This window comes from Anolis carolinensis, chromosome 3 (genome assembly GCF_035594765.1).
Source record: "Anolis carolinensis isolate JA03-04 chromosome 3, rAnoCar3.1.pri, whole genome shotgun sequence".
In the NCBI taxonomy this organism is placed as follows: domain Eukaryota; kingdom Metazoa; phylum Chordata; class Lepidosauria; order Squamata; family Dactyloidae; genus Anolis; species Anolis carolinensis.
The window spans coordinates 119,362,844-119,373,008 of record NC_085843.1 but is presented as its reverse complement, the minus strand read 5'-3'; the positions used below and the strand labels follow the sequence as shown (position 1 = coordinate 119,373,008).

The window sequence follows — 10,165 nt, the reverse complement described above, 5'->3', positions numbered from 1 at the left end:
GTGAAAAGGGAAAATGCAGACCTTGGCGAAGTTGGTCCTGCGCCCAGGCATCTGCTTGCTGACTAGCCCTGATTTCTTGAGCACAGATGGGTCCTGGAGTAGAGGAAGTTGAACCAATGGAAATGGATTTGGTGTTCCCCACTGTGAGCGTGGCAAAGTTCTCGGGTTGTAATAGTTGGGATTCAAAGGTCTCCTTACGTCCTGCAGCGTATTCCGGTTTACGTGACAAGGCGTCTGCTTGCTTGGTCTGGGCTGAGGTCACATAATGAATCTGGAAGTTGAAACGTTCGAAGAATAAAGCCCAACGTTGCTGCCTCTGATTCAGTTTGCGGGCAGTTCTTAGATGTTCTAGATTACGATGATCAGTATGGACTTCAATGGGAAATTTGGCCCCTTCTAGCCAATGTCTCCAAGTTTCAAAGGCTGCCTTTATGGCCAGTAGTTCTTTTTCCCAAATGGTGTAATTCCTCTCTGGTGTGGTTAGTTGACGAGAGTAAAAGGCACAGGGATGGAGGTGATCTCCCACCGGTTGTAAGAGTACCGCCCCAATTGCCACATCAGAGGCGTCCGCTTGCACAACAAAAGGGGTTCCAGGATTTGGGTGCTGTAGAATTGGCTGGGACGTGAATAGTTTCTTTAGTTGCTGGAACCCTTTCTCTGCTTGATCAGTCCAGCGGAAAGGCTGTTTTCCACGGATGCAGCTAGTGATGGGGTCAGACCAGCGGGCAAAATCTGGAATGAACTTGCGGTAATAGTTCGCGAACCCCAAGAAACGCTGCACTTCTTTCTTGTTAGTTGGCGCCCGCCATTCCAATACTGCTGAAACCTTGGCTGGATCCATGGAAAGCCCTAGAGGCGAGATGCGGTAACCAAGGAAATCTACCTCTTGTAGATCAAAGGCGCATTTTTCCAGCTTGGCATAAAGTCCATGATCTCGCAATCGTTGTAACACCATTTTGACGTGGTTCTCATGTTCTGATTGTGATCTAGAAAACACCAAAAAATCGTCCAGGTAGATTATCAAGAACCTGTCTAGATAGTCCTGAAAAATGTCATTGACAAAATGCTGGAACGTTGCGGGAGCTCCGCATAAACCGAAATTCATAACTCGGGACTCGAATAATCCGAATTTGGTCTGGAAGGCGGTCTTCCACTCGTCCCCTTCCCTGATGCGAACTAAGTTGTAAGCCCCCCGAAGATCCAGCTTGGTGTAAACCTTGGCTCCTCGAAGCCGATCCAGTAGATCCGAGATTAGGGGCAGGGGATAGCTGTTCCGCTTGGTGATATTGTTCAATGCTCTGTAGTCCACCACCAAGCGTAGTTCCCCTGACTTCTTCTTCACAAACATCACTGGGGAGGCGGCTGGGGATTGAGAGGGTCTGATGAATCCCTTGCGAAGGTTTGTCTCTATGAATTCCCTGAGAGCTTCTTGCTCTGGTTCAGTCAGGGAGTAGAGATGCCCTCGCGGGATCGGGGCCCCCTCCACCAAGTCAATGGCACAGTCATAAGGTCTATGTGGGGGTAATTTTTCGGCTTCTTTCTCGTTGAATACATCCCAATACTCGGAGTACTTCTTTGGCAAGGTGATGATGGGCTCGGTGTCTGTGGCATGGCAGACCTTGGCTACGAGGCAATGGTTTTGGCAGTACGGCGAAGCAAACTGCAGTTCTCTGTTGGACCAGGAGATGTTAGGGTCGTGGAGAGTCAGCCATGGAATTCCCAAAATCACAGGGAAATGGGGAACCTCGGTAACAAAGAAGGAAATCTCTTCCATATGTTCCCTTATCCACATCCTGGTGGGTTCCGACCACTGACTTACGGGGCCCGTCTTGAGGGGGCGGCCGTCTATGGCTTGCACCACACGGGCATTCTTGAAATCATGATATTGTAATCCCAGAGAGTCGGCATACTCTCTATCAATGAAATTGTTGGTAGCTCCCGAGTCTATCATGGCGTGGATCATGACGGGTCCCCTTTTTGCTGACCATAATGTGACCACGAGAAGGAACAGGACCCCGGTTGGCGGCTCTTGAATGGATTTTTTGACCGGGTTGGCGAGCCTCTCTACACCCGGTCGTTGGCTTCCCCCGCCGGCTGTGTGCCAGTCGGCTCAGACGCCTTCGTCTCCGTGGAGGACGCCGCCGCAAGACGGGCGGCAGGCTTCCCTTTGGCTGGGCACTCTCTGGCGAAATGGCCCCCATTCCCGCAGTACCAACAGAGGTTTAAGCGTTGACGACGGGCCTTCTCGGCGGCATCCAGTCTGGGACGCACATTGCCCAACTGCATCGGCACCTCCTCGCCTCCTCTGGGGTATGGGGTTGGCGGTGGGGTTCTCCACACTGGACGTGGCTGAACGCTGATGGGAGCGGGGGGTTTTGCCCCGGCTCTACTGCCCTGGCCTCGAACCCACTGTTTCCTGTTGGCAATCATGACTTCAGTCCGTAAACATTGATCAATGAGTGCCTCGAGGGTCTGGGGAGGATCCACCTTGGAGATTTCTTCCAGCATTTCAATGTTGAGACCCTCCCGGAATTGTCCTCTGAGGGCTACATCGTTCCAGCCGGTGTTGTGGGCCAGCACTCGGAACTCGGCTATATACTGAGACATAGGTCTGTCTCCTTGGAAAAGGCGACGGAGTTTGTGACCGGCTGCCTCCAAATTGTCCTCGATTCCCCAAGTCTCCTTGAGGTGGTCCAAGAAGTGTTGCGCTGATCTTAGGTGTGGAGAGGCTTGGTCGTACAGTGCCGTCGCCCAATTGGCCGCTGGCCCGTCTAGAAGACTGTAAACCCACGCCACTTTGATGTCTTCTTGGGGAAACTCGGCATCTCGGGCCTCTAGATAAGCTTGACATTGGCGACGGAAAACATGAACCTTAGAAGCTTCTCCAGTAAACTTGGTAGGCAACGCCATGGCCGGGAGGCGGACTCCGCGCTCCCGCAAGCCCTTTATTTCTCCATCCTGGGCGTTGAGTCTGTCGCGGATGCGATCCACCTCATCCTTGTCGATGGTGTAGGTAAGCGGCTGCCCACCCGGCACGGTTCCGGTAGACATTCTGGCCTTGGTTAATTGGTGCTTATGGGTGGCGGAGTCAAACTGTCACGACCCAGGTTGCAAGGCACCAATAACCAAACACAGAGGCCAGAATCTAACTAATATCTTTATTGAAGGAATATATAAAGTTAATAAAAGCAGATGTAAAAGTTAGTCCAGAAGCAGACCTTTCAAGAAAGGTCAAAATTAGTCCAAAAAGGCAATGTCCAATATGAAATATTAAGGTCCAAAGTTGTAATCCAATAACCGAAACACTCACTTTGCCAGGCAAAGTGAGGGGAGATGACAAGGTTCTTTAGTCCATAAACTTGAGCAAGGCTAGGAAATAACTTGATACTTGAAGCAAGGCTTAAAACGTGGAACAAGGTAACTAGGAACAAGAACAAGGTCCGTGGAATAACTTGGTAAAATCCGTGGAACAAGGCAAGGATTGGTCCTGGGAAACAAGGCAAGGTCCGTAGATAAACAAAGGCTGGGAAGCAAGGCGAAGGCTGGATAGCAAGGCAAGGCTCGAGCAGGAGCGAGGCTTGAATCGGAGCGCGCTGTCCAGACACAACTCGCTCCGTAGGCTGACGAATTGACTCCGCGAAGTTACTACGCGGGTAAAACACCTAAATAGAGTCTAACTTTCCCGCCGAAGCAGTTCTCTGGGAATCAGAACCGAAAGCTAAACTCTGAGACCAGATGTGAGACTCCCCAAAGATTCTCACGAGAAACAGTCTTAATTGGCCACATTCTTAGCTGCAATCCTCGCACTCCTGCGCGAAGCTGATTCCAAACTTCTCTGTTGTTTACAAAACTCCCGGCGCAAGAACACGGGAGAAGTAGGCTCTGGGCTTGTTTGACATACTTCTGGGAGACAACTTTCTTGCAGGTGCAAGGTTCCCAGATCTGCCTGGGAAAGATCTGGCTGAGAGGAATCCAGTTCAGACTGGGAAGGTAAAAAACCCAAGTTTTCCTCCTCATCAGGAATTACAATGTCCTGAGCAGGACTACAAGGCCCATGGGTCATCACAAACGGGGAAATCGAATTATTTGAGCAAGCCTAATAGATTCTATAGCATTGGGTCATGGCAGTTATTTCTACATTGCAGATGCACTCAGAATAAAGTCTGGAAGAAATCGCTCTCTAGTGACTTATTCTGCTCTGTTTACATTCAGAATAATTCCAAAATAATTGTCCAAATCCTGTGTTCTGGTCACACAATCACTGCACAACCACACAAGATATTTCCTAGAATTGAGACTCCTACTGGATATTTAACTCAGTTCTATGCAGAGTTACATATTATAGAAAGATGTACATTTGTTTGGGGAAATCCTCCAAATGGTTAACCACAATTAAATACAAAATTAGCTTCACCTAACCACTTGACAGATTCCAGGGGTTTTCCCTTCCAGTCCGGCTTCCGTGTGGGGCATGGGACAGAGACTGTGTTGGTTTCCATCACGGATCATCTTCGATGCCAACTTGACCAGGGCGGGTCGGTGCTTGTATTATTGGATCTCACAGCAGCATTTGACACAGTCGATTACAATCTTTTGACTCACCGCCTTGCCGTTGCTGGAGTCAGGGGGACAGCTTTAAATTGGCTGGCCTCCTTTCTTCACAACCGTGGACAGCGAGTGGAGAGGGGAGGCCTGGTCTCTGAAAGGTCCCCTCTACTTTGTGGGGTGCCTCAAGGGGCCATTCTCTCCCCTCTGTTGTTTAACATCTATATGCGACCGCTTGCCCAGCTGGTTCGAGATTTCGGGCTCGAGTGTTACCAGTAGGCTGATGACACTCAACTTGTGTTGAAGTTGGAAGGCCAACCGGACTCTGTACCCAATAATTTTCATCAGTGCCTCAAGGCCGTTACTGGATGGTTGCGTGCCAGCAGGTTGAGGGTGAATCCAGCAAAGACGAAGATCCTATGGCTGGGTCGACTGGGCAATGGGGATATCCAGTTGCCTACCCTGGATGGCGAAGCACTATGCCCATCTCCACTGGTAAAGAGTCTGGAAGTCCTTTTGGACCCTCTGCTGACGATGGAGGCCCAGGTCTCCGCAGTTAGCAGAACCGCCCTTTTTCATCTTCGGCAGGCTAGACAGCTGGCCCCCTATCTATCTAGGGACGACCTAGCTATGGTGATCCAGGCTATGGTCATCTCAAGATTGGACTACTGTAACGCCTTCTACATTGGCCTTCCTGTGTCAGTGATCCGGAAGCTCAAATTGGTACAAAATGCAGCTGCTCGGCTTCTTGCGGGAGTCCCGATGAGATGCCACATAACACCAATCTTACTGCAGCTGCACTGGTTACCAATTGAGCACCGGATCACTTTCATAGTGATGGTACTTACCTTTAAGGCCTTACATGGTCTGGGGCCGATGTACCTGAGGGACCGCCTCACCCCCTACCAACCTCAGAGATCCCTCCGTTCTGAAGACCAAGATCTACTGGAAGTTCTCAGTTTTAAGACCTTGCATCTAACAACAACCAGACACAGAGCCTTTACAGTAGTGGCGCCATCACTCTGGAACACTGCCACCTGAAGTCCGTGCCTTACAGGACTTATCAGCCTTTCGCAGGGCATGTAAGACACACCTGTTTTGGCAGGCTTTTGATTTCTGTTACTGCTGTTTTTAAATTGTTTTAGATTTTAGCCTGTTCTTGTAAGCCGCCCCGAGCCCTAGGGGAGTAGCGGCATATAAGTTTGAATAATAAATAAATAAATAAAGTATTCCTTACAGAGTATTTGTTATGATGTCCCCCACAGCTTCCAAAACAAAACAAATGTATGACCTCCCGATTTCAGGAGGTCAGATGAAAATGGATCAGGGCCTCGCCAAAAGCGAAGATACAAAACGGAACAAGGTAAGTCCCGAATACACATGACTACTCGCTTCACAGAAAACTCAAGGAGGAAGCGAACAGAAACAGAAGTATGTACTATATAAAAATAAAAGGAAGAACAAATAAAGGATGAATCAGATGTGCAGCTCTAGCTTTCAGAAGTAGTATAAAGAAAGCTGAACCTCAAAATTTGGTGAGACTGTCTGGGCAAGCAGGGAGAAACAAAAAGGGGTTTCAGATACATTTGAAGCAAAAAATGACCAAGGAAATGGGCCACTGCTCAGTAGGTATGATAAACCCCTAACAGATCAAACACAAAGGCAGGCCTGCTCGGTTTGGTTTCAGTGTAATTCCAAAAAGAGAAGTATGTACTCTCATGCATCAGTGGAGACCTCAACAAGGCATCTGGGTTACAAATCAAAATTGACAAAGAGTCAGAAATCACTTAACAAACCTAAATTAGTTCGGATCTGCAAGGACACATGAACTGCATCCCAGAGTACTGGAGGAACTTGCTAGTGTTTTCTCTGAACTGCTTGCTATCATTTTTTAGAAATATTGGGGTACAGGTGAGTGCCAGAGAACTGGAGAAAGGCAAACATTGTCCCTCCCTTCCAAAAAGAACATAAGAGAATTGCAAACCAGTCAGCCTGACGTCAATACCAGGAAAATACTAGAACACATAATATATATTGTACCTAGATGACAATGTAATATTCAGTTTGAGCCAGCATGGGTTTGTCAAGAACAAATCCTACCATAAGAATACCTTATTTTGATCGAATCGCTAGTGTGGTAGAGGGTGGGAGGATCATAGATGTCATTTATCTGGATTTCAATATTTATTTATTTATTTATTTCCAGCATTTATATGCCGTCCTTCTCACCCGAAGGGACTCAAGGCGGCTTACAACAATGGCAACAATTTGATGCCTACACAAACTCAATAGAGTATTTGATGAAGTCCCCATATTTTAGCAAACCAATTAAATAATAATAATAATAACAACAACAACAACAACAACTTTATTTTTATATGCCGCCTCCATCTCCCCAACGGGGACTCGGAGTGGCTCACACGGAGCCAAGCCCAGCACATTGTATAACATCATAAAATGAAGAGTTAAGACAAGCATCATATTAAAAACTGATTAAACAAATAATTTAAATAAAGTATAATTAAAACAAAAATTTTAAAACAATCATTCAAGGCATTAAAAGTCCAATATAGGACAACAATATGGGCGACAGTCAAACTGAGGAGAAGAGTGTCTATGTCAAAATAGAACATACATCCAATGGACAAGGTAGGTAGGAAGATAAATCTGGAATGAAAAACAAACTATAAAATGACAGGGTGATTTTCAATATGGATATTGTCCAGGTTTTAGTGGGCTTGTCTAATTGAATGCACAACAAAACAGCCATGTTTTTAAATGTAGACTAGGTGGGAACACTATCAGATGGATCCATAAATGGGTAGAAAACCAAGTAAGGTAAAAACCTCTGAGGTGTGTGTGTGTGTCAGGAGTGACTTAAGAAACTGCAAGTTGCTTCTGGTGTGAGAGAATTGGCTGTCTGCAAGGATGTTACCCAGGGGACGCCCAGGTGCTTTTGATGTTTTGCCATCCTTATGGGAGTCTTCTCTCATGTCCCTGCATGGGGAGCTGGAGCTGACAGAGGGAGCTCATCTGCGCTTTCCCCGGATTCGAACTGGCAGCCTTCAGGTCAGCAACCCAACCCTCAAGTCAGCAGTCCTTTCGGCACAAGGGTTGAACCCACTGCCTCCACCTCTGAGGGTGCCAGTCATAGATGTGGGCGAAATTTCAGGAGAGAATGCTTCTGGAACATGGCCATACAGGCTGGGAAACTCACAGCAACCCAATTGCTACTTTAACATTTTTCCTAAATCGATCATGCAGTTGATGGTAACAGAACCGGGAACTTATTTTCTTCTTTCCTCATTGGAAGCAGCACTTAGGCCAGGCATGGGCAAACTTCGGCCCTCCAGGTGTTTTGGACTTCAACTCCCACCGGCTGTTAGGAATTGTGGGAGTTGAAGTCCAAAACACCTGGAGGGCCGAAGTTTGCCCATGCCTGGCCTAAATGCTGCTTCCAATGGGGTTGTGGTCTAAAACATCTGGAGGGCTGAAATTTGCCCATGCCTGGCCTGAATACTGCTTCCAATGGGGTTGTGGTCCAAAACATCTGGAGGGCTGAAGTTTGCCCATGCCTGGCCTGAATACTGCTTCCAATGGGGTTGTGGTCCAAAACATCTGGAGGGCCAAAGTTTGCCCATGCCTGGCCTAAATACTGCTTGCAATGGGGTTGTGGTCCAAAACATCTGGAGGGCCGAAGTTTGCCCATGCCTGGCCTAAATACTGCTTGCAATGGGGTTGTGGTCCAAAACATCTGGAGGGCCGAAGTTTGCCCATGCCTGGCCTGAATACTGCTTCCAATGGGGTTGTGGTCTAAAACATCTGGAGGGCTGAAGTTTGCCCATGCCTGGCCTGAATACTGCTTCCAATGGGGTTGTGGTCCAAAACATCTGGAGGGCCAAAGTTTGCCCATGCCTGGCCTAAATACTGCTTGCAATGGGGTTGTGGTCCAAAACATCTGGAGGGCCGAAGTTTGCCCATGCCTGGTCTAAATACTGCTTGCAATGGGGTTGTGGTCCAAAACATCTGGAGGGCCGAAGTTTGCCCATGCCTGGCCTAAATACTGCTTGCAATGGGGTTGTGGTCCAAAACATCTGGAGGGCCGAAGTTTGCCCATGTCTGGCCTAAATACTGCTTTGCAATGGGGTTGTGGTCCAAAACATCTGGAGGGCCGGAGTTTGCCCATGTCTGGCCTAAATGCTGCTTTGCAATTGGGTTGTGGTCTAAAACATCTGGAGGGCTGAAGTTTGCCCATGCCTGGCCTAAATACTGCTTTGCAATGGGGTTGTGGTCTAAAACATCTGGAGGGCTGAAGTTTGCCCATGCCTGGCCTAAATACTGCTTTGCAATGGGGTTGTGGTCCAAAACATCTGGAGGGCTGAAGTTTGCCCATGCCTGGCCTAAATACTGCTTTGCAATGGGGTTGTGGTCTAAAACATCTGGAGGGCTGAAGTTTGCCCATGCCTGGCCTGAATACTGCTTCCAATGGGGTTGTGGTCCAAAACATCTGGAGGGCCGAAGTTTGCCCATGCCTGGCCTAAATACTGCTTTGCAATGGGGTTGTGGTCCAAAACATCTGGAGGGCTGAAGTTTGCCCATGCCTGGCCTAAATACTGCTTTGCAATGGGGTTGTGGTCTAAAACATCTGGAGGGCTGAAGTTTGCCCATGCCTGGCCTGAATACTGCTTCCAATGGGGTTGTGGTCCAAAACATCTGGAGGGCCGGAGTTTGCCCATGCCTGGCCTAAATACTGCTTGCAATGGGGTTGTGGTCTAAAACATCTGGAGGGCTGAAGTTTGCCCATGCCTGGTCTAAGCCATCTTTTCCTTTCCTGGCAAGTCTTTGGCAGAGTGCGAAGCGCCCCCTCCTCCCGCAGCAACAAAGCGAGCCCTCCGGGTGCAGGCAGCCTCCTTCCCCGCCCCGATTCGGTCCCAGCGAGAACAAAGAAGAGAGGGAAGGGGACTGGGCGCCCAGAGAGGAGAGAGCAGCGGAGCTCCTGCCTCTCTGCCGGCAAATGCTGGAGGCTGGCTCTGGACGCAGAGGGAGGCCATTCCCTTCCCGGCCGCTTGGGGGCCCCCAAGAGCGGAGAGGCGCCGGACAAGAGGGCCAGGAGGAGGAGGAGGAGGAGGAGAGCCCGGCCAGCCTTGCGCCCTGGAGAGAAGCAGCAGCAGCTTGAGAACAAGAGGTGAGTAAGCGCGCTGAGTGGCACTGGGCGGCTCCTCCTGAGGATGCTGGGCTGGGAGGAGGCAAGGTTTGAATCCCGCGTCCTCCCGGTCTCTGCCTTGCCTGGGTTTGGAGGAAGCGCCTCCGTTTCCTTCGCGCGGGCTCCGTCCTCTCTCCTCTCCCTGGGCTGTTCTCCCCTTTCTCTCCAAACACAGGAGTCCCCAAGTGCCTCTCGGGAGGCTTCTTCCTTCCTCTGACCAAACGGGCGTGGGTGTCCCTCCTTGTTCCGTTTTCGAGTGTTTTGGGCTCGGAGACAGAGAGAGATGAGCCTCCTTTTGTTGGGGAGATAATCCTTCAGTCGCCTCAACTGCAGGCTGAAAGGAGCACACTGCTCCTCCTGCCTTGGGTTGCTTACTCTCCACGTGTGAGCAGCAGCATTATCCGATCCCTCGTCCTT

The 10,165-nt window shown here is 49.3% G+C and overlaps 1 protein-coding gene across 2 annotated transcripts in view; it reads left to right on the top strand.

Moving 5' to 3' along the window:
• The first annotated feature begins 9,539 nt into the window (after window positions 1-9,539).
• Window positions 9,540-10,165, top strand: part of mcf2l (MCF.2 cell line derived transforming sequence like) — a 149,648-nt gene continuing 149,022 nt past the window's right edge. The window contains exon 1 of one of the 2 annotated variants that reach the window (XM_008107009.3): window positions 9,540-9,730. The gene's annotated coding sequence lies outside the window, so the exon portion shown is untranslated. The remainder of the gene's footprint in view (window positions 9,731-10,165) is intronic. The other variant, XM_062977287.1, reaches the window with a different exon arrangement.